General features: G+C 42.8%; 1 long non-coding RNA gene across 1 annotated transcript; it reads left to right on the forward strand.

Annotated features, from left to right (window-relative positions):
- Positions 1-4026: 4026 nt before the first annotated feature.
- On the forward strand, positions 4027-23201 carry LOC116971849. Its single transcript, XR_004411641.1, has 4 exons — positions 4027-4152; positions 6810-6967; positions 17947-18010; positions 22673-23201. It is a non-coding gene; the product is annotated as an uncharacterized LOC116971849 (long non-coding RNA).
- The last annotated feature ends 1744 nt before the right edge of the window (positions 23202-24945 follow it).

Consider the following 24945-nt stretch of genomic DNA (forward strand, 5'->3'; position numbering starts at 1 on the left):
TCCCCTTTCCCTCCCCCCCTCTCCTCTTCCCCCCCCTCCTCTCCCTCTCCCCCCTCTCCTCCCTCTTCTCCTCTCTCCCCCCTCTCCTCTCCCTCCCCCTCCCCCCTCTCTCCCCCTCGCCTCTCCTCTCTCCTCTCCTCTCCCCCCCCTTTCCTCTTCCCCCCTTTCCTCTTCCCCCCCTTTCCTCTTCCCCCCCTTTCCTCTTCCCCCCCTTTCCTCTTCCCCCCCTCTCCCTCTCCCCCCTCTCCTCTTCCCCCTCTCCTCTTCCCCCTCCCTCCCTCTCCCCCCTCCCTCACCCCCCCTCCCTCCATCTCCCCCCCTCTCCTCTTCCCCCCTCACTCCTCTTCCCCCCTTCTCCTCTTCCCCCCTTCTCCTCTTCCCCCCTCTCCTCTTCCCCCCCCTCTCCTCTCCCCTCCCTCTCCCCCCCCTCTCCACCTCCCCCCCCCTCTCCTCTCCCCCCTCTCCTCTCCCCCCCTCCTCTCCCCCCCTCCTCTCCCCCCCCTCTCCTCCCCCCTCTCCTCTCCCCCCTCTCCTCTCCCCCATCTCCTCTCTCTCTCTCTCCTCTTTTTCTCCCCCTCCTCCCCTCCCCCACCGTCCCTCCCCTCCCCCACCGTCCCTCCCCTAAACCCCCCTGCCCTCCACACACCCCTACCCCCTTCCCTCCACCCTCCCTCCCCCTCCCTGCTCCCCACCTCTCCCCCCTCCCCTCATCTCACCCCCCTCTCAGCACACCCTATCTCTCTTCCCCTCTCCCCCCTCCCCCTCTCTCCTCCCCCCTCCCCCTCTCTCCTCCCCCCTCCCCCTCTCTCCCCCTCACTCTCTCTCTCCCCTCCTCCCCTCCATCCACTCCCCCTCACCCCCCTCTCAGCACCCCCTCTCTCTCCCCCTCACTCTCACCCTCTCTCTCTCCCCTCCCCTCCTCCCCCACCTTTCCCCCCTCACCCACCCTCCCTCTTCTCCTCCTCTCCACCCCCTATCCCTCTTGCCCCTCTCTCTGTTTCTCTGTCTCAATCTCTCTGCCCCTTCTCTCTCTGCCCTCACTCTCTACCCCCCCCCCCCCCCCCCCTTCTCTAGATGTGACTGCAAGTTGTGGGCTATGCGCCAGTAGATAGGGTGGTTATGGGATAAAAGCAGTAAATTAATAATATTAATATAATATCAAGGGGGGGTAATTAGCGTGAGTGTGGGGGGGGGGAGGGGGGGATAGTTAGTGTGTGACGCTGCATGCCGCCTCCCCCCTCACAACTGCACGTTGGGGGAACAGACCCAACGGGTCTGCGCTTGGTCTAGTATATTACTAAAACTCTCATCTTGTTTGTGTTTCTGTGTGCGTGTCTGTCGGAACTATGCCAAAACGGAACATGATAGCGTTACAAATTTGGGACCACCTTACTCACAATTGTCCTGTGGTGTGTTTTTGTCTAGTTTCGTTAAGATTGATGTTATATTTTACAAGTTATTCCCATTTTTAACTTTACAAAACCCCACTTTGAGAAAAATCACTTCAAGTTGCAGTGGCAGTTAGCAGCTATGATGTCACAATGGGATCTCATTTACATGAACTGCCTGTCAGCAGTGATCAACCCCACAATGGCATCACAATGGATCACATTTCCATTATAAAAACCCATCAGCTTCCACCTCACTATGACATCAAGGGGGATCGGGAGGGGAGAGAGGTTATGGAGGGAGGGAGGGAGTTACTGAGGGTAGGGAGTGACTGAATGACAGGGAGGGAGGGAGTGGAAGAGGAGCGGGGAGAGAAGAAGGAAGGTGAAGAGGAGGGGGAGGGAGTGTTGGGGAAAGAGGGGAAATGAGCTGCACCTGCGCAGTTGGGGGCTATGGGTGAGTAGTGGAATATTGCATTGGGGGAACGGGTTGTGTTGGGGGAACGGGTGAGTGGTGGAATATTGCGTTGGGGGAATGGGGGCCAATGGGTCGGGGGTAGGGAGGGGAGAGGGGTTATGGAGGGAGGTAGGGAGGGTGTGACTGAGGGTAGGGAGTGATTGAGGGTAGGGGAAAGTAGAGGGAGGGTGAGGTGAGGGAGGGGGTGGAGGAGGGGAGGAGGAGAGGGGAGAGATGAGGGAGGGTGAAGAGGAGGGGGAGGGAGTGTTGGGGGATGAGGGGAAATTGCGCAGTTGGGTGCTATGGGTGAGTGGTGGAATATTGCATTGGGGGAACGGGTTACGTTGGGGGAACGGGTGAGTGGTGGAAACGGGTTGCGTTGAGGGAAGGGGTGAGCGGTGGAATATTACGTTAGGTGAACGGGGCCCAATGGGACCCGCTTGGTCTAGTGTTTATTAATTGTATCCACCACCACTTATTTGCTTACAAAAAAAAGCACTACTTGTATCCCTCGATCTTTCTATTCTGAAAAACTTCCCAGGGTGCTGTCATATACTATGTAAGTCCTGCCCTGGTTTAATTTACCAAACTACATCGCATCTGCTGTTCCTTTGCCCAATTTCCCAGTTGATCTGTTACAACAGGAGACAACCCTCTACACTGTCCGCACCACTAATGTGCAAACTTATTAATAATGCCACATATTCTCATCTAAATCATTAATATTGTTAACATTACTGGAGAATTGGCCAAAGACCAGCTGTCAACATGTTTGATACTTCACCATGAATGAACACTTGTGCAGAAGTCCCGAGATTCCTGATACAGGAATTGCTAGCAGCTGCATGCAGTTGTGCCAGCATTTCTGAGAAACAATTACCCCGATTATAACCTGAACAACTACACATGCTTTTGGAGAGTGATATATTTCAGGGATATGAAGGTAGCTAAATATGTCTGTGTTCAGTGACAAAAAGAAAATCCTTACTGAAACCATTGATTATTGGTTTATGTTGGTAATAATTCTTATGCTAATGCTAAACCAGTTTATGTTAAGCAGTGGTCCACAGTGCAATATCGTGAACATATGTTGGCAATCTTACCCAAAAACTGAAAGAACAGCTTCCGTAGGAAGTAACACGTCATATTAGTCCAATTGGACATGTTCTTATGTTGGGTTTAATATTCATTACTGGTACAATGCAGAGGGAACAAACATCTGACCTGTATGTGATCTATAGTAAATCGTACTGATACTAAACAGTAAGATAGGAACTTTATCCTAAAATCCTTTGCATTGCCTTTAGTGAGGATGGAAAGTGGAGAGGCTAAGAGATTGCTATCCATCTGCTTCTAACTATTTTGTATTGCCACCAAAGTCATGCCGTCCAAGATGCCCCATCTAAGCTAGTCCCATTTGCCTGTATTTGGCCCATATCCCTCTAAACCTTTCCTTTCCTTTCCAAGCTCAAATTTTACCCTTTGTATGTTCAGCTGCATGAGATATGTTGATGCTCCAGAATTAATTATTTTCTATGTAGCTCTCAGTTACAATGAATGCTCTCAAAATTGTTCCATAATTTAATGGAGTGAAGTGAGTTATTTTTGTTTTTTGTCACGTATTCCGAGATCCAGGGAAAAGGTTTTTGCTGCGTGCTATCCAGTCAGCAGAAAGACAATACATGATTACAATCGTGCCATTTGCAGTGTGTAAATACATGATAAGGGAATAACGTATATTGCAAGGTAAAGCCAGGAAAGTCCGATCATAGTGCAATGGTCAACAAAGAGGTAGATAGTAGTTCAGCACTGTCCCCTGGCTGTGGTAGAATGATTCAGTTGCCTGATAATAGCCTGGAAGAAACTGTCCCTGAATCTGGAGGTGTGTGAGTTCACACTTCTGTACCTTTTGCCTGAAAGGACTGTGTAAACGCACACCTCCAGAATCCCTCTTCCCCTCTTCCTGTTCCAGCTTTGGTCTTTAATCTCACAAGAGAGAAGGATACTCTTTATTCCAAATTGCTTAGCTGGTCTCTGGGCTGTGAGAGCACAGATTCAAGTAAAAGTACAAGTTTCTTCCACTGCCCATTTAACCAATCTTGGTTCTTTCAAAACAAAACTAAACCTGAGTTTCAGAATCATGATTCTCAATGGCAACTAATTCTGACCTTTCTCTCTCCAGGAAGATATTGATAATCTTGCAAGTTTGTTACAAAAGGAAGAATGGGAAATGTCTGAACAGAGTCCTGGACCCAGACGAGGCAAAATATTTTTTAACAGAGGCCATAGCGAAAATCCTGATGAAGAGTAGGTTCACTTAAATTTTCCCTCATCCCCAAATTTAACAGTGTTCTACAATGCACGAGTATTGTTTCCTTTACAATTTGATTTCAAATATTATTATAGCATTTCAAACTGATAATTCCATGAATGGCTGAATATTTGTGACTTTTAAATGTTTGATTTTATTACTTCTATAGAGTCGTAGGTATCTCTCTTTTGTAAGCTGCAGAATAGCCTCATTGGTACAACAGCAAAGTGGGGAGCAAAAGGGAGGAAATGCTGAGAGAATGGAGCGGCTGGGCTTGTACACTCTGGAGTTTAGAAGGATGAGAGGGAATCTCATTGAAACATATAAGATTGTTAAGGGTTTGGACACGCTAGAGGCAAGAAACATGTTCCCAATGTTGGGGGAGTCCAGAACCGAGGGCCACAGTTTAAGAATAAGGAGTAAGCCATTTAGAACGGAGACAAAGAAACACTTTTTCTCACAGAGAGTGGTGAGTCTGTGGAATTCTCTGCCTCAGAGGGCGGTGGAGGCAGGTTCTCTGGATGCTTTCAAGAGAGCTAGATAGGGCTCTTAAAAATAGCAGAGTCAGGGGATATGGGGAGAAGGCAGGAACGGGGTACTGATTGGGGATGATCAGCCATGATCACATTGATCACGGTGCTGGCTCGAAGGGCGGGGGAGACATGTCTCCCTCCTGTTTTGAGAGGTGGGGGACGACCCCCCGCCCATTTTGTGTAATCCGGATTTTAAAACTCCATGAAAAAAAAAAAATTATAAATCTCCGCTAATGATCGAGGACTCCGATTGGACGGGAGAGACGTTGGTCTGCAGGCAGTGGGGGGGGGGTGCATGATGATTCAGCGCGATGATTGGAGGAGGGAGGTGTCGGTCAGAGGCAGAAGTAGGGGGGTGGGATTGAGGATAGAGCACGGTGATTGGAGGAGGGAGACGTCCTGGTGGAGCAAAGATCAGAGCGGAGCTTGAATTGGCCTGTTCGCGGGGCTTTTCATCGCCCGGCCCGGCGCAGCTTAAAATCGACCGCGGGATCTTCCACCGCCCTGCGGTCAAATTGCTGCGTCGAGGCGATGTTGAAGCCCCCGCAAACGGGTGATGAAAATCCCCGCGAACAGGCCGATTGAAGCCCCACCATTCGGGGCAGACGAAGGTAATGAATATTCTGTCTGCAGTCTAAATTGGAATGGGGACAGAGACATTCTCCAAAGAAATGCTTTTCCTCACAAATACAGCACAGTGCAGGGTTTAATTTAATACAGTTCCACTCTATCAGTAACTCATAACCTAAAATGTTATCCAAGTATCTTGAGGATTGTTTCCAAAACCTCTATTTTCTGGGAAATGTTCAGCAATGCCGTCTGAATCCTCGCCGTCCCTGCTGCATTTGTGCATAGTTTGTTTTAAATTTTCTACTATGAAACTTTCTGTCCCTATTCGTACATTAGGGTTAGGGATGGTACGTGGATTAAACAAGAATTATTCAGAACATTCTCAATTATTTTCTATCCCGCTCGAAGTGTTTTCGTACCAAGCAAATGTTACGAAGCTGAAGAACTTGCAAGCAAACGGCAAAGTTAAAGTTCAAACTTAAATAACTAACCGGTCGGTTTGGGGCAGGAGGGGGTGGGGTGGGTAGTGAACTGCCGGCTCCCGTTTATTACTAGAAGCAAGGCAATGGGCATCGTCGTTTCTATGTTGCTCCAGTGGGCAGCAACAGGGCGATTGCCCGCGCCGCCGCCGCTTATCGCTGGCACCCCCTCTCCATCCCGGGCCTGTCCCACTGTGAGCTCTTAAGGTGCCGATGGTTCTTAACGACCTTGAATGTGTACTATACTGCCTGTGGACTCGGTGGGCTCCAGATTTAGTTCAAACATGAAACAAAGTGGTCGTTGTGAAGCCCAGCCTCTGTCAGCACTGCGCAGGCAGGCCTGTGCGTTGTCGTTGGCCTTGAACTGAATGGCTATCTAGGCTATCTCAGGACAACATTGCTGTGGGTCAGAGACGTTGCTGAATCGATCGCCAACCAGGTCGGTTGCGGATGTTACCGGCCATAGGGCCCACGGCGAAACCTCGCGTGTGTGCACATGCGCGTGCGGCCGCAAAGAAATTGTGTCCCCCCCATGTTTTGACAGCGGTTTCCATACAACACATCATGAATACACTCTAATGGAATGTGCCCACATTCTAACATGAAATTTATATGAAGCACATCCTCCAGTACTTAGGTGGAGGTGATCTCCCGGTTCCTGATCTAGGACTGCATAGTTAGGCCCAATTTTTTTTAAAAGGCAGAGTTTCCGCCTTGGCTACAATCAGCAAAATGTGTACAAGTTGTATTTACAATTAATTTTCCAGTGAAATTTTTAATTTTCTACTCAAACACACATGCACAATCCTATTTGCATGGCACGACCCTTTTAACAATTCAGTACCTCTTTTAGGCTACAACACTTTAAGGCAATCTTATATTCACCCACTCATTTACTTTATAATCCATGCTAGGCTGGTCTTATTTACTTTACAACCTCTCACTAACATTACAATGTATCATTAATTTACAATGCCTCATTTAAATTATTGTGCACTCTGGAAAATCAGGTTTGTTATTTAACACACATGGATTTAAAGAAACTCATAGCATTTTTTCGTTTCTTTCCAGAAGCATTTCAAGTATGGAACTACATGATGAGATTGAAAAGCTACAGTCGAAGGTTTCAGATATTTATCAGCAGCAGGAAAGTACAACTTTGACACTGACCAATGAGATGCGGAGAACACAAGATTTGATCAATGAAATCCTCAAGCATATTGGATCTGGTAATAAGTTGGCATCATTAGGAAAAATGATTTGCAACAAACATGCTATGTTATTCATTTAATAATTCAGATTGTGTGGCGTAAGGAGCTTGCAAAGAGGTTGCAAAAGATGATTTAAGTGAGCAGGCAAGAAGATGGAAAAAACTATAAAGTGAGTAATTGTAAAGTTATTCATTTAACTGAGAATAGAAAACGAGAGAATATAAATCTTTTAAATAGAGAGCGAGTTTTACAGTGCCTCCATAATATTTGGGCCAAAGACCCATCATTTATTTATTTGCCTCTGTACTCCACAATTTGAGATTTGTAATAGAAAAAATCACGTGGTTAAAGTGCACATTGTCAGATTTTAATAAATGCCATTTTTATACATTTTGCTTTCACCATGTAGAAATTACAGCAGTGTTTATACAAAGCCCCCCCATTTCAGGGCACCATAATGTTTGGGACACAGCAATGTCATGAAAATGAAAGTAGTCATGTTTAGTATTTTGTTGCATATCCTTTGCATGCAATGACAGAAGTCTACGATTCATGGACATCACCAGTTGCTGGGTGTCTTCTCTGGTGATTTCTACATGGTGAAACCAAAACGTATAAAAATGTCCTTTATTACAATGATTTGACAATGTGCATTTTAACCACGTGATGTTTTTTTCTACTACAAATTTCAAAATGTGGAGTACAGAGGAAAATAAATAAATGATGAGTCTTTGTCCCAAACATTATGGAGGGCACTGTAAATGCTACACATCAGAGAGATTTAGGTGGCCTCGTATATGAACAGCAGAATGTTAACATGCAAGTGCTTTCTATCTTCACTTTTATGGAATTTGGGCAAAGCCAACAAGGCAAACAATTATTGACCATTCCTACTGGTTCTTGAGAAGGTGGTGAAGTGTGACCACCTTGAAAGGCTGTAGTGTGCTGATGAGGAAGGAGTTATAGGATTTAGGACCAATGATGAGAAAGGGCCAGAGATTATATTTATACAATGAAGAAATCTGTGACTCGGAAAGTGTCCTGTGCATAGTGGTGTTGCTATTCACCAACTTCTTTTATTCTCTTTGTTGGTAGAGACTATGTGTATGGGAGATGCTATGCAAGGGAAAGCATTGGGAAATTGGGAAAGCTAGCAGTCAGTGTGTGAGGCAGGAGGCAGAGAATGGTAGCACTCTGACCCAAAATGTAGGGGAGAAAGAAGAAAAAGACAATAAACAGAGAATAAGAGAGGGTGGGTTTCTTAAATGTGTATATTTTAATGCTAGGAGCATTGTAAGAAAGGTGGATGAACTTAGAGCCTGGATTGACACCTGGAAGTATGATGTTGTGGCGATCAGTGAAACATGGTTGCAGGAGGGCTGTGATTGGAAACTAAATATTCCAGGATTTCGTTGCTTCAGGTGTGATAGAATTGGAAGGGCAAGAGGTGGAGGTGTTGCATTGCTTATCAGGGAAGATATTACAGCAGTGCTTTGGCAGGATAGATTAGAGGGCTCGTCTAAGGAGGCTATTTGGGTGGAACTGAGAAATGGGAAAGGGGTAGCAACACTTATAGGGGTGTATTATAGACCGCCAAATGGGGAGCGAGAATTGGAAGAGCAAATATGTAAGGAGATTGCAGATATTAGTAGTAAGCACAAGGTAGTGATTGTGGAAGTTTTCAATTTTCCACACATAGACTGGGAAACACATTCTGTGAATGGGCTGGATGGTTTGGAGTTTGTAAAATGTGTGCAGGATAGGTTTTTGCAGCAATACATAGAGGTACCTACTAGAGAAGGAGCGGTGCTGGACCTCCTGTTAGGAAATGAGACGGGTCAGGTGGCAGAGGTATGCATTGGGGAACAGTTCGGGTCCAGTGATCACAATACCATTAGTTTCAATATAATTATGGAGAGGGTCAGAACTGGACCTAGGGTTGAGATTTTTGATTGGCGAAAGGCTAACTTTGAGGAGATGCGAAAGGATTTAAAAGGAGTAAATTGGGACATTTTGTTTTATGGGAAAGATGTGGAAGAGAAATGGAGGACATTTAAAGGTGAAATTTTAAGAGTACAGAATCTTTATGTCCCTGTTCGGTTGAAAGGAAATAGTAAAAATTGGAAAGAGCCATGGTTTTCAAGGGAAATGGACACTTGGTTCGGAAAAAGAGAGAGATCTACAATAATTATAGGCAGCATGGAGTAAATGAGGTGCTTGAGGAGTATAAAGAATGTAAAAGGAATCTTAAGAAAGGAATTAGAAAAGCTAAAAGAAGATATGAGGTTGCTTTGGCAAGTAAGGTGAAAGTAAATCCAAAGGGTTTCTACAGCTATATTAATAGCAAAAGGATAATGAGGGATAAAATTGGTCCATTAGAGAGTCAGAGTGGACAGCTATCTGCAGAGCCAAAAGAGATGGGGGAGATATTGAACAATTTATTTTCTTCGGTATTCACCAAGGAGAAGGATATTGAATTATGTGAGGTAAGGGAAACAAGTAGGGTAGCTATGGAAACTATGAGATTCAAAGAAGAGGAAGTACTGACACTTTTGAGAAATATAAAAGTGGATAAGTCTCCAGGTCCGGACAAGATATTCCCTAGGATATTGAGGGAAGTTAGTGTAGAAATAGCAGGGGCTATGACAGAAATATTTCAAATGTCATTAGAAACGGGAATAGTGCCGGAGGATTGGCGTACTGCGCATGTTGTTCCATTGTTTAAAAAGAGTTCTAAGAGTAAACCTAGCAATTATAGACCTGTTAGTTTGACGTCAGTGGTGGGCAAATTAATGGAAAAGATACTTAGAGACAATATATATAAGCATCTGGATAAACAGGGTCTGATTCGGAACAGTCAACATGGATTTGTGCCTGGAAGGTCATGTTTGACTAATCTTCTTGAATTTTTTGAAGAGGTTACTCGGGAAATTGATGAGGGTAAAGCAGTGGATGTTGTATATATGGACTTCAGTAAGGCCTTTGACAAGGTTCCTCATGGAAGGTTGGTTAAGAAGGTTCAATTGTTGGGTATTAATGGTGGAGTAGCAAGATGGATTCAACAGTGGCTGAATGGGAGATGCCAGAGAGTAATGGTGGATGGCTGTTTGTCAGGTTGGAGGCCAGTGACTAGTGGGGTGCCACAGGGATCTGTGTTGGGTCCACTGTTGTTTGTCATGTACATCAATGATCTGGATGATGGTGTGGTAAATTGGATTAGTAAGTATGCAGATGATACTAAGATAGGTGGTGTTGTGGATAATGAAGTAGATTTTCAAAGTCTACAGAGAGATTTATGCCAGTTGGAAGAGTGGGCTGAAAGATGGCAGATGGGGTTTAATGCTGATAAGTGTGAGGTGCTACATCTTGGCAAGACAAATCAAAATAGGACGTATATGGTAAATGGTAGGGAATTGAAGAATGCAGTTGAACAGAGGGATCTGGGAATAACTGTGCACAGTTCCCTGAAGGTGGAATCTCATGTAGATAGAGTGGTAAAGAAAGCTTTTGGTGTGCTGGCCTTTATAAATCAGAGCATTGAGTATAGAAGTTGGGATGTAATGTTAAAATTGTACAAGGCATTGGTGAGGCCAATTCTGGAGTATGGTGTACAATTTTGGTCGCCTAATTATAGGAAGGATGTCAACAAAATAGAGAGCGTACAGAGGAGATTTACTAGAATGTTGCCTGGGTTTCAGCAACTAAGTTACAGAGAAAGGTTGAACAAGTTAGGTCTTTATTCTTTGGAGCGCAGAAGGTTAAGGGGGGACTTGATAGAGGTCTTTAAAATGATGAGAGGGATAGACAGAGTTGACGTGGATAAGCTTTTCCCACTGAGAGTAGGGAAGATACAAACAAGAGGACATGACTTGAGAATTAAGGGACAGAAGTTTAGGGGTAACATGAGGGGGAACTTCTTTACTCAGAGAGTGGTAGCTGTGTGGAATGAGCTTCCAGTGAAGGTGGTGGAGGCAGGTTCGATTTTATCATTTAAAAATAAATTGGATAGTTATATGGACGGGAAAGGAATGGAGGGTTATGGTCTGAGTGCAGGTAGATGGGACTAGGGAAGAATACGTGTTCGGCACGGACTAGAAGGGCCGAGATGGCCTGTTTCCGTGCTGTAATTGTTATATGGTTATATGGTTATAAATAATCCAGGGAAATGACTGCTGCAGGCTTTGTAAATGGCACATCTTGCAGCCACATGGTGATGGAGGAAGGAATGTTTGGGTTGGGAAATAGAGTGCCAAACTAGCAGATATCATTTCGGAGAGTATCTGAGATGAGGGCTGTCCTGTGAGGAAAGATTGAGAAAAGTTAACCACATTCTCTGGTATTTGAAGGAATTAGCAATGATCTAATTGGAGCATAAAAGATTATGAGGGGATTGACAACGTTGATATTTCCTCTGGCTGGAGAGACCTGGCCTGGGGCTTGGACTCTAGATCAGGGGTCTGAATTCAGGACGGTTCCAGAGCAAATTTTTTCACATCAAGAATTGGGAATCTTTGGAAGTCTCTGACCACTCAGAATGGTGAGGATGATCAATCATTGTGTTTGTTCAAGGTGGAGTTGAATACATTTTGGGGGTCCAGGAGTATTAAGGAATAAGGGGATCTGGTGGAAAAGTGGATTTGACGTAGATCTGCCTTGACCTTGTTAAATAAGGAAGTGGGTTTGGGGAACTGTGTGGCACGCATAAATTATTTTCGCCAATTTCTCATGTTCCTAATCAGAATCAGAGATTATATATTTTTCACATCATAAAATATCAACACTTAATTTCCTTTCTTCTTAATTTTGGGCACTTGAGGAAGTGCAGTCTAATCAGGCAATGGGGGAACACCATGAAGACAAGGATGATAAAGGCTGTCATTTTATTTCACACCCACAGACACTGACACATATACTGATACTGTGCACATCTTAAAGGTTTAACTGGAGGTAAGATCTACATGGGTGAGAGAGTGCACGCAAGTATGTAGCAGCTAGAGAAAGGGGGAAACATGGGGTGAGGATAACAGAATATCAGAAGGCCAGATTGCAACCACATTCTGCTGCAGGGGACTCTGCTGAGGACTTGATGGAAACGGCTTTGGTCACATACAGTACTTTGGTCCATTATGAGAATGACAATCTGCTTTTAATATCTGGCACCAGCTGAGTATTTTGCTTTGTACAGAACCAGAAGCCATCCTAACATGACTATGTGAACTCCATCTAAATATTTGCAGAATATGCCATTAAAGAGCAACAAATTGGTGATGAATTGGGTCAAAATACCGCAAATTGTGTAAATTTGAAATAAAAAACAAAAATCCCAGAAATCCTCAGCAGGCCAGGCAGCTTCTGTGGAGAGAAAAAGAGATTTAATATTTCAGTCCTGAGATACTTTGTCAGAACTGGGAAAGAGAGAACAAGTTAGTTTTCAGTTGCAGATAAGGAGGGGAATTGAGAGGGATGGGAGAATAATTTTGATTGATAGAATGCGACCCGATCGGTTAATATGACATATGTTATGCTTCCCTCTCTGTGGTATGTGTTGTTAATGGTATGGTTGTGGGACATGCCCAGCAGATCAGGCTGCAGTAATGGAAAATGAAAAACTAAGCCAGATCAAGGTGGATGACTGACATAAATGGTCTGGTCAGATACCATCAGAAAGATTGACCGAGTTACCTGAAGTTGGTGAATTCAATATTGAGTCCAGAGGCTGAGAGACGATGAGGCGTTGTTCCGCAGGTTTGCACAGAACCTTGTGTAAGGGGACCACAAATACCAAGATTAGAATGGGATGGAAATTTAAGCGGCAGAACTCCGTCCACTGCAAGGAATGACCCTGAGCTTTTCCATTCCTCACACATTCTGTCAGTCAACCATTTGTGATATTTCATTCAATTTTTCTCATTCCATTTGTTTAGCCTGACCTGCCGAGCAAAACCCACGGTCCTATCACTAACCATATAACCATATAACAATTACAGCACAGAAGCAGGCCATCTCGACCCTTCTAGTCTGTGCCGAACACGTATTCTCCCCTAGTCCCATATACCTGCGCTCAGACCATAACCCTCCGTTCCTTTCCCGTCCATATAACTATCCAATTTATTTTTAAATGATAAAAACGAACCTGCCTTCACCACCTTCACTGGAAGCTCATTCCACACAGCCACCACTCTCTGAGTAAAGAAGTTCCCCCTCATGTTACCCCTAAACTTCTGTCCCTTAATTCTCAAGTCATGTCCCCTTGTTTGAATCTTCCCTACTCTCAGTGGGAAAAGCTTATCCACGTCAACTCTGTCAATCCCTCTCATTATTTTAAAGACCTCTATCAAGTCCCCCCTTAACCTTCTGCGCTTCTGCCCCCTTCTGCCCCCTTAACTAACACAGACAAATAAGTACAATCTGATTCTATCTGCTACATCAATTCATTCGGTCTCACCCTCGAAGAAACATTCCTTTTATTCTACTTATCCCTCTCCCACCTTCTCTCCTACAGAAAAATAGATAACTTTCTTTCTGACAAAGAACTTGGCACAGTGGCACTGCTAGTAGAGCTTCTGCCTCACAGCGCCAGAGACACAGGTTCGATTCTGATCTCGGGTACAGTCTGTGTGGGGTTTACACGTTTTGCCTGTGATATGCGAGTTTCCTCTGGATGCTCCAGTTTCCTCCAATATTCCAAAGACGTGTGAGTTTGTATGTTAATTGGCCTTTGTAAATAGCTCCAAGCATGTAGGGAGTGGATGGATAAGTGGGATAACATAGAACTAGCGTGAATGGTCAACGTGGACTCAGGGGCTCAAAGTAGCAATGTTACAAAATTTTGAGATTTTAAAAATCAAGTCTGTAATTTATCCCATCAGATAAAGCATAAAAAGAAGTTTAATTTGACACCTAATTCACTTTCATATCTCAAGTATTTAAAAAGTTATGGCCATTTTCATACTGGGAAATTAGCATCTTGTTCCCTATTGATTTTCTATGGACATAACAAAAAAGCTGTGATCGTGAACAGTCAAAAGCCCATAACTTTCTTAAAAATTAAGAGAACTGAATGAAATTTTCAGTTATCATAGATTGAAGCATTCTGAAACAAATATAAAATAATCTTACTTGGATGACCTGAAATTAAAGCATATAATTAGTTAGTTACCTAATTGTAGCTAATTTCAGACTTCAATTACTAGATCTAAACATCTATCCATTTCTTAATAAATGATTAACATTTTTAAATAGCCTAAATGTCCAAATAATATTCACAAATAATTCACAATAAAACATGATTTTTAAATCTCATTTACATTAATTTATAGGCCAAATGGAAGGAATTTAGTGTTTAATTGCTGTAAATAAATGCCCATTTAAATCAGCTTTCCAGTGGGATCCTGTGGAACGCGCTGGTTTAGAACGTTCACATTGCGGTAGATTTGTGCCTCAAATGCCGAGAAAAATACTGCGCGATATAATGGGCCCAAATTGAGCTACTCGCAATATTAAACTTAGTATAAAGGGTTCTTTAGAAGCCCTTTTTAATGTAAAAATATACAACCTAACTTCTGCTATTTGCTTTATGAGACCCTGCGGTTGCTGACGGTCGCGGGTTTAGAGATGGATTTTTAAACTACTATAACTATTATTCAAGGCCTTTAAACCTAATAATAGCTTTTGCGACGGGGTCTTCCAGCGATTTTTCGTTAATAATTAACTAGGCTGAACATTTTCGATTGGAACAGCTTAGAGAAAATCGCGTTTTAAACCCGCCCCCTCTAAACGGCGCCAAAATCGCGCACACCCGCAACGGAAGATTTTCAAGGACGCTTCAGGTAGGCTTTGCAACATACCTACTCAAAGGACCTGTTTCCATGCTATATCTCTTTCTTTCTTTCTTTCTTTCTTTTAAAATCTTTTTATTGTTTTTTTTTCTCCAAAAAACAGAGATAAAACATAAAAAACAGAGCAAAAAGAATAATGATCAACATAACAATGATATTGATACATAGGGATCAGGATTACATTAATAACAGGTATAACCTAATATGAGACCAGTGTCAAAATACACATTGAATATAGACCTAAATATAGTTAAGTCTTTAAAAAAACAAACTTATAACTGTAGAAAAAAACACCAAGATAAAAAGACAAAAAGAAAAGGAAAAAAGGAAAAACAAAACCCCCCTAAACTAAAGAAAAATAAATAAAAGAAAAAAAAATAAAATAAAAATAAATACAAAATAAACAAAAACAAAGCAAAGCAAAACAGAATCTGAACTGAGAATTTCAACAATTTAAGGCTGTTTGTCGTCAAGTCCACCATATAACGGTAAAATCATTTTTATAACGGTTAAAGAGGGAGCAATTTATGTTGTATGAAAGTGTTGAATACATTTTCACCAAGTCTTATCAAATTTAACCCAAGGGTTCCACAATGTCACTCCTGATTTTTTCAAAATTTAAACATCATATCGTTTCAGAGTACCACTGGAGTGTGGTCGGAGGGTTGGAGTCTTTCCATTTGAATTAAATAGATCTCTAAATATCTCTAAAACTAAAACCTGAAATATTAACTGTTTCTCTTTCCACAGAAGCTGACTAACCTACTAAATGTTTCCTACATTTTTTGCTGATGAGTTTGTTTCCACTGCAACGCATCAGCTTCCCCAAAAAGATTACTTGCTGTAGCAGAAGTTGAGATTGGGGTTGTGTAAGTTCAAATAAAAATAGGAAATACTGGAAACACTCAGCAGGTTAGGCAGCATTCTGTAGAGAAAGTAACAGAGTTAACATTTCATCAGAATTGGAGAAATGCAAGCAAGCACTCTGTTTTTATTTCAGAGCTCATTTGCTGTGGAAGCATAAGATGCTATTATTATGACGCAAAATTAGCATTCATGGGTTGCTAGGTATCAGTGGTCCTGCAAGCAATCCTCCAGCAGATTATTAGCTGAGGTAACGGCACAGTGAAATAGCTGTCTAGAACATATCACCAGGATGACAGTATTCACATAAACAGAGCAATGTCAATGTGGAAAGCTGGTGGAGTGGGGGAGGAAGGAAGAGTGAGTATAGGAGCAGGGAGGTTCTACTGCAGTTGTACAGGGTCTTGGTGAGATCACACCTGGAGTATTGCGTACAGTTTTGGTCTCCTAATCTGAGGAAAGACATTCTTGCCATAGAGGGAGTACAGAAAAGGTTAACCAGACTGATTCCTGTGATGGCAGGACTTTCATATGAAGAAAGACTGGATAGACTCGGCTTGTACTCGCTAGAATTTAGAAGATTGAGGGGAGATCTTCTAGAAACTTACAAAATTCTTAAGGGGTTGGACAGGCTAGATGCAGGAAGGTTGTTCCTGATGTTGGGGAAGTCCAGGACAAGGGGTCACAGTTTAAGGATAAGGGGGAAATCTTTTAGGACCGAGATGAGAAAATCATTTTTTACACAGAGAGTGGTGAATCTCTGGAATTCTCTGCCACAGGAGGTAGTTGAGGCCAGTTCATTGACTATATTTAAGAGGGAGTTAGATGTGGCCCTTGTGGCTAAAGGGATCAGGGGGTATGGAGAGAAGGCAGGTACAGGATACTGAGTTGGATGATCAGCCATGATCATATTGAATGGCGGTGCAGGCTCGAGTGGGCCGAATGGCCTACTCCTGCACCTATTTTCTATGTTTCTATGTGCTATATTCCACCTTCAAGTGGTTCTGCAGCAAAATGTTAAAATATGCTATTGTTGCCACCACTGACAGCCTTGATAGAAACATAGAAAATAGGTGCAGGAGGAGGCCATTTGGCCCTTCGAGCCAACACCGCCATTCATTGTGATGATGGCTGATCATCCACAGTCAGTAACCCGTGCCTGTCTTCTCCACATATCCCTTGATTCCGCTAGCCCCTAGAGCTCTATCTAACCCTCTTTTAAATTCATCCAGTGAATAGGCCTATACTGCCTTCTGTGGCAAAGAATTCCACAAATTCACAACTCTCTGGGTGCTTTTTTTCCTCATCTCAGTTTTAAATGGCCTCCCCTTTAGTCTTAGACTGTGGCCCCTGGCCCCAAACATTGCGAACATTTTTCCTGCATCTAGCTTGTCCAGCCCTTGTATAATTTTGTACGTTTCTATAAGATCTCCCCCACCCCCCCCCCCCCCCCCCCCCCCCTCACCGTCCCCAACTCCTTCAAGGTTCTCATTACACATTTTCATTGTGTTTTGGCTGATCGCTAACAAATAGATTGGCTGCATATTCAAATGGCTGCCCAGACTTCCTTTGAAACTTCTGACAGGGTACTGGCAGTCACTTGGAGGAATAGAATAAATAGCCCAAAGTTTTCACTTTTCCTGTGCTCTAACCATATTCACAATGTTGCAACCAGTGACTGAAAGAACCATCAAGAATTTTAGAAATTGGTGTTTTTGAAAGGGTTTCATTGATACCACTATGAACACAGCAGCTTCTTCCCAACAACCATCAAGTTATTAAACACTACAACCTTCAAATAAGCTTTGAACCTCATAGACTCGGGGGTAGACACAAAATGCTGGAGTAACTCAGGGGGACAGGCAGCACCTCTGGAGAGAAGGAATTGGTGACGTTTCGAGTGCCACTGGAGTTCTTCCATTTCCCATCATATCTCTGGCAGTAGGCGAAAAGCAAGAGTAGAAGCAGATATAACTGCTGTTTTCTGGGGCTTTTTATAGTTGCAGTAGAAGATATAGAAATAAGCAATTATGTCCATAACACATCAGATGTAATGCAACTACTTGGATCTTTAATGAAGAGAGTATCATCCAACTAAAACTGCACCGTAATACATCTATGCTGGTTGGCACAGAAAAAAAAAAGCTTTTCGTGCAGACGAAATAAGTAATTAAAATAGTATTGATTATTTTACAAATAATATTCAATTTTAATGATGTGCATAATAGTTTGTAAGAAAATGTAACGAACTATTGAAAACTTAATTTTGTGCTCTCTTTTCTGAATCAATTTTAGGTGGCAGTGTGTCTCAATCACCTCCTGAATCAACTTAAGATGTTCAGGAAAGCAGTCATGGATGGTAAATTTTGTTCAGTTGGCTTTTTATAATGTTTAGGTCTATATAAAGCTATTGGTTACTACCGCCATTCCAATATAAGTCTCGTGCATAAGACCACAAGTTCTTGCCCTCCTGTCTTACGCTTCCTGTGTTTTTTTGCAGTCAGCAACAATGTTGATCTTGAACAAAACTGCCCAATGCTGATCTTGAATAAATCTTCCCCTTTCCTAATGCATTTTTTAGTTTGAAACTCTCAGTCAGGGTTCTTACAGTAACATCCAGTAACAGATGTCATCCAACGACCCAAGCACTCAATAGGACAAAAAAATTATTCAAGCTAAATAAGACTAAATTAAAAGCTTTATCTATTTACTTTCTGTAACATATTTAAAGATAGTAAGTAAGTAAGTAAGTAAGTTTTATTTATATAGCACGTTTTAAGTCAACTCGCATTGACACCAAAGTGTTTTACATAAAATAGATAATAAGTTTCCATACAAACCATAGAAAAGGGTTAAAAAAATAAAGAAAATGGACACAACACATTATAGAGATTCAACACAAATGTCCCCCCACAGCAGAATCAAAAATTTCCACTGTGGGGAAAGGCACCAGAAAGTTAAGTCCTCTTCCTCTGTGAAACACCTGAGGTCGGGGCCCATTTGTGGCCTTGCAGCCAGTCCGATAATTTTCAGGGCCCTCTTGCCATGAAGATGGAACTTCGGCGTCGGGTGAAACTTTCCTCAGCAGCTTGGAAAGTCTGGAGCGGCTGCCTCCTCCCCGGAGACCGGGGCACTCGTAGCCACTCGTAGCCGCTCCATTCTCGATGGTAGGCCGCGTGGACGGAGCGAAGAAGCAGCTCGGAGGGATGCTGCCTCTCCGACCAGGTAGGGGACTAAGAAATAAAGTTTCCCCCTCCCCCCCCCCCCCAACCCACCACATAAAAGATCTCCAACTAACAATTTATGCCATTTTATGACAAGACTTAAAATTAAAGAAAGGTGAAGAGATGGGATTATGCTCAAACTAAAAAAATCACATCTTAATTTATAGTTGAAATTTTAATTATTTCATTATTAAATTCTGTCTGGGAAATGACAACCCATTTCCAAAAGCCAAAGTAATTGTTCAGCATCATTATGTCCTAATACACCTTCCAAATCTCAGTTGCACCTCTATGTTCTTTGCCGTGAGAATACCTAATGTGTAACTCTGAATGCCTTTCACGACATCCTGACCAGCATATGGGAGACTGAAATTATGCCTAGAGAATTTCGGGATGCTACCATTGTTTCATTGTTCAAAGTAATAGGCAACAAAGTAGATTGTGGCAAGTACAATCGCCTGATCAGCAGTGTCTCAGAAGAAAGCCTGCCTGGGGCGCATTGTGGCTTTGGACCTGGTCGCAGCACTTTTGACATGGTCTTCATGGTAAAACAAGTCCAGGAAAAATGCATCGAGCAGAAGATGGACCTCTATGCCTTTGACACGGACAATCGTGAGGCTCTGTGGACCATACTTGCCAAGCTCGGTTGCTCTCGAGAACTCACCCATCCTATCCGCCTTTTCCATGATAGCATGACGGGATCAGTACTGGTAAACGGTGATCTCTCTGCACCCTTCAACATCTCCAATGGAGTCAAACAAGGCTGCGTTCTCGTCCCAGTGCTATTCAACCTCTTTTGCAGCTGTGTTCTGCATCATGCCCTCCAAGATCTCAATTGCAGGGTCTTCATCAAGTACTGACTCGACGGCTCTCTTTTTGATGTGAGTCAACTGAACGTCAAGACCAAAACTATTGAACGCCTCGTCACCGAAGCGCTCTTTGTGGATGATGGCGCCCTCATGGCACACAAGGAATCTGACCTCCAATTTAACGTGTCCAGATTTGCAGAAACGACACAGCTGTTTGGTCTTAATATCAGTCTCTGGAAGACAGAAGTCCTCCACCAACCTAGTCCCAGGCTCTTCAGCACCACCACCAACTGTACACATTGACAACACACAGCTGAAAACAGTTGACGCTTACAAGTACTTGGGCAGCGTGATATCTTCGGATGGCTCACTGGACAAGGAAATATAGACCAGAATCAGCAGGGCCAGTCAAGAACTTGGTCCACTCCGAGCACGAGTGTTTAAACCATCACAACATCAAGCTGCCAATTAGGCTGAAAGTCTACAACGCTGTAGTACTTTCCAGCTTGCTGTATGGGTGTGAAACATGGACCTTGTACAGGAGACACATCCACCAGCTTAAGAAATTCCACATGCTCTCTCTGCGGTCTATCATAGGCATTCGCTGGCAAGACAGGGTGACCAACGTGGAAGTTCTGGCTTCACAAGCATCGAAGCAATGATCATAAAAGCCCTGCTTCGATAGACAGGCCATGAGATCCGGATGGATGAATGCCTCGTCAACTCCTGCATGGAGTTCTGTCACAGGGTCAAAGGAACCAAGGCCACCATAAGAAATGGTTCAAAGATTGTATCAAGAATCACCGCCAGCACGCAAGCCTAGCTCCAAAAGAACTGGAAACCCGTGCCAGTGATAGGACTGGCTGGCATACAAACACTAGGAAGGTGGTCAGCAGTTCCAAAGATAAGCGCCAAAGCTGATACGTTTGTGTCAGAGAGGCTGCAACCCTAAATCAGGAAGGCTGCAATCCTAAATCTTCCCACAGTGGCCTTCATGTGCCCCCACTGCTCCTGTGTGTGTGGCTCGAGCATCGGACTCGTGAGCCACATTCGAACCCACAAGACATGACACTGCACAACCATGCTATTGTCGACTATGATGGGCCACACCAAGTGTATAACTCAGTGACTGCCATGACAAGCATGGGTTCTTTGGTGATGCAAAAATGAACATCAGTGGCCTAAACACTTAAGACCCCACCTCAATGGCATCCAAGGATGCAGCACACTCAAGGCATAGAGGCAATCTAAGCCCTCTGGAAGAAACATTTCAAAGACCTCCTGCGACTAGCTCTTGACTTCCTTTCCCAGCAACTTATTTGGGCAGAATTGCCATCATATTTGACCAGCAAGATGTTGAAATACCACATTCCAACTAGAAGATAACAACAGTCTTGGGGCAGAAACCCTGCATGTTGAATTCCTAAACCTCAGCAGTGAAGGATTTCAGTTGCAAATCTACAATCTCATTGTCTATATCTGGGAAGAGGAGGATGGGATCTCCAGGAGTCCAACTGTGGGGATGATTGTGAAGACTCCTGCTGGGAAAGCTCCTCCTAGGGACAGAGTTACCTGGGTCCTTCGCAAAGCTGTTCTCCCAGTGGCTGATGCACTGCTCTCCAAATCACAATGTGGACTCTGTCTATCTGGAAACATAATGGACATGATATTTACAACACAAACACAAAGAAAAATGTACGGAGCACACCATCCATCATATGTAATCTGCTTTGACTTGCCTAAGCTTTCAACTCCATCAATCAGTAGGACATGTGGAATACACTCCTGCATTTGGCTGCCGACAAAGGTTCAGTTCCTGCTTCCTCCATGATGGAATGCAAACTATGAAACTGACCTGTGTGTGTTATTAACAGAGGCAATTTCAGTGGAGACAAGAAAGACTATGTCAATGAGGAAAGTGTCCTTCCACAATGTTCCATTCCACCCTCAACAAAATTCTAAATTCATGGGAAACTATTCAATCTGTTGTGACTACATTTTATAGCCAAGTCCAACCAAACCTCGGTAAGCAAGCAGCAAAATGCAGTTAATAATAATAATAATAATAAATTTTATTTATGGGCGCCTTTCAAGAGTCTCAAGGACACCTTACAAAAATTTAGCAGGTAGAGGAAAAATATGTAAGGGGAATGAAATAAATAGTAGAGACATGACTAGTACACAAATTAAAGACAGAATTCAATTCAAAACACAATATGAGGCAATTCATGCACAGATGAAAAGGGAGGGGGATGTGGGGCTAAGGATAGGCAGAGGTGAAGAGATGGGTCTTGAGGCGGGACTGGAAGATGGTGAGGGACACGGAATTGCGGATCAGTTGGGGAAGGCTTATGATTATACACATTTCTCCACTGCTGAATCACACTGTGCTCTCAATAAAGGTTCACAACAAGACTCTGGAAAATGTAGACCTTTAAGCATATTTTAGAAGCCACCTCTTGGTGAAGGCAGACCATTAAGATGAAATTCACCACTGTGTATTCAATGCATCTGCACAGCCAATGGTGGATTGATGAAAAGACAAACAGGTTATTAGCAGCATCTCCTGGCCTAGTGTTTGCTTCTGGGACCTGCTCTACCTATAGCAGGTACCTCAAAACATTGCTTTCCGCGGGTTCACTTGACCACAGAGACATGTGACTTTAATGCTAGATAAGGCACAAAATGGAAATATTTGTCGAATAGATGACTAGAGAACTGTTTTCAGGATTGGATGCGTTACACTGTTTGCGGGTGTTATTGGTAGGACAGTATTATTACTGATGCACATAATGCGGCAAAAATTACAGTGTACTATAAGAGGGAATAATTCATCTATTATCTGTTTTACATCCTTTTTGAAGCAATCTAATTATAATTTGCATTTGATTTTTATTAATGCTCAACTGTCTCTGTGCATAGGTTAATATTTGACCTGGGGTACCTGTCCATTTTGTATGACTGATTGCATTTTCTTCTTTTCCCTAGAGATTCTTCAACTAGTAAGTAATTAATTACTCAAGATGACATGAAGTGAGCACTGTGGCTTTCTATTCAAAGTGGAAACCGAGTGCGAATGGTAATCAAAAGTTGACTGCAGAAGAAATGCCAACATCAATTCATTCTATACTCATATTTCACAGCAGGCATTCAAGTTAAAGAATGGCTGAAAATGTGGATATTGTTGACAAAAATTGAAGATAAAAAATATACTAACTACACAATCATGACTTAATATAGGTATACCACCAATTTTCCAGCAACTGATGGTCCAGCACTTCCTTTAATCTGGACAAAATTACAAGAGAGCACTTGTATTTAATGAAAAGTAACTACTGGGTTTACTGAGATGAGCATCGCGAAGGACTAGGTTCCTGATTGTTAAAATTGCCCAATGCGTTTACAGTGCTTTGCCAATACAAAATGAGTTTATTGAAAAGATTCCGATAAGGGCTTTACAGGAAGATATCACAAGGCAGCACATTGGTGTAGTGTTAGAGTTGCTGCCTCACAGTGCCAGTGACTGGGTTCTGGCCTGACTGCAGGTGCTGTCTGCACGGAGTTTGTATGTTCTCCCTGTGACCGCGTGGGTTTTCTCTGAGTTCTCCGGTTTCCTCCCACACTCCAAAGACGCACAGGTTTGTAGGTTTGCCGGCTTTGGTAAAAATTGAAATTTGTCTGTAGTGTGTAGAATAGTGTTACTGTGCGGGGTGATCACTGATCGAACTCGGTGGCCCTGTTTCCACGCTGTATGTCCAAAGTCTAAAGCAAATTATCTGTTATGATGACTGCAGGCAAGACATTTTAATTATCAAAGAGTAAGTAATCCAAATCACCACATATACCCTTTGTGGGTAATAAAATTAGAAATAAAAACAATATTTCCAAATAGGCATCACAGCAATTCTCAGTACCTCAAAAATGCATTAACCACTCTCTTCGCTTCATCTCCAAGACTCACCAAATAGCAGCAGTTTGAGCTCCCCGAGCGCATCCTGCTTGTCTCTCAATCTCTACCTTGATCCTTTTTGCTTATTTTACCTCATACGCTACTAAACATATGTGGAGAGCTTTTAAAATGGTGGTTGCAGGAAAAACAATTAAACATTTTCTGTTAATTATTTTCTGGAGCTGGAGATCTCCAATCTCCCTCTCTCTCTCTCTCTCCTTGGTTTTCTCGTGACAGGATAAAGGATTACAAATCTATCCTGCAAAAACCCTTGTCACCCTTGCTCCTTTCAATGTGCATTCCGTACCGCTGTCACTTTCTCCGCCATTAGTTTCGTGAGAGTTTCTGAAGCTGGGGGAACGGCCGAGAGCAGAGAGAAAAAGAGAGGGAGGGAGAACATTATGTGACCTCTGTTGGTCCGGCACAACGGAAAATCCAGAAAGGCTCTGAAACCAAGGGTGCTGGAAAATTGGTGGAGTACCTGTACTTTTATCTTATACTGTTACCGTCACATTTATAAGCATCTTTAGATTAAACTAAAGTTCTCAAAGGCATCAAATGAATTAGTTACATTTTTGCAATGGAATAGTTTGGCATAACTTCATGTAAAAGAATAGAGCAGGTGATAATAGTTGGCTCATGAGCTACCTTGTGCAATCTTTACTTTCATTTGTGTCAAGATATCTATAATTGGAATTCTTTACAAAATTAAATGAAATTATAGATTTTCAAATGGAGACATAAGGATGTTGGATTCTTGAATCTAAAATAGGGTCGAACGTTGACTATCTATTCCCTCTACAGATGCATCCTAACCCTCTGAGTTCTTCCAGCACTTTATATTTTGTAATAGATTTTCAAAGATAATCTTTCCAAATAGCCACCAATGAATCTTTAATGCTAAAACACTGCTGAGTTGGGTTTAAAATGGAAATGTGCCTTCAGATCAATAGGGAATTCTCTTCCATGTTTATGCAAAGCAAGTGCAATCTCAGTTGGAGGAGAAAATACTTTAGCTGTTATCTTGGTATCACTACCATTCAATGATAATCCAGTTTAGCTAATTGCTTCTACCCTGCAGTCTAGTGGCTGTGTTTCAGAATAGCATTCCTGTCATTCAGGATCCTACATATTTGATAAATCGGCTGGAAAAAATGCTTATACCAAAATGTCTAAATATTGTTGTATCATCAAACTTGCTGCTTCTGATAAATGTACCACATAAAGTGTCTGTCTTTTTGCATATTGCTGCACAAATAAAGCTGTGTTTATAAGTAGCATGCAGTGGGTGTTTGGTAATTCTCTAACGCCA

Source organism: Amblyraja radiata, chromosome 4 (genome assembly GCF_010909765.2).
Source record: "Amblyraja radiata isolate CabotCenter1 chromosome 4, sAmbRad1.1.pri, whole genome shotgun sequence".
NCBI classification, from domain to species: domain Eukaryota; kingdom Metazoa; phylum Chordata; class Chondrichthyes; order Rajiformes; family Rajidae; genus Amblyraja; species Amblyraja radiata.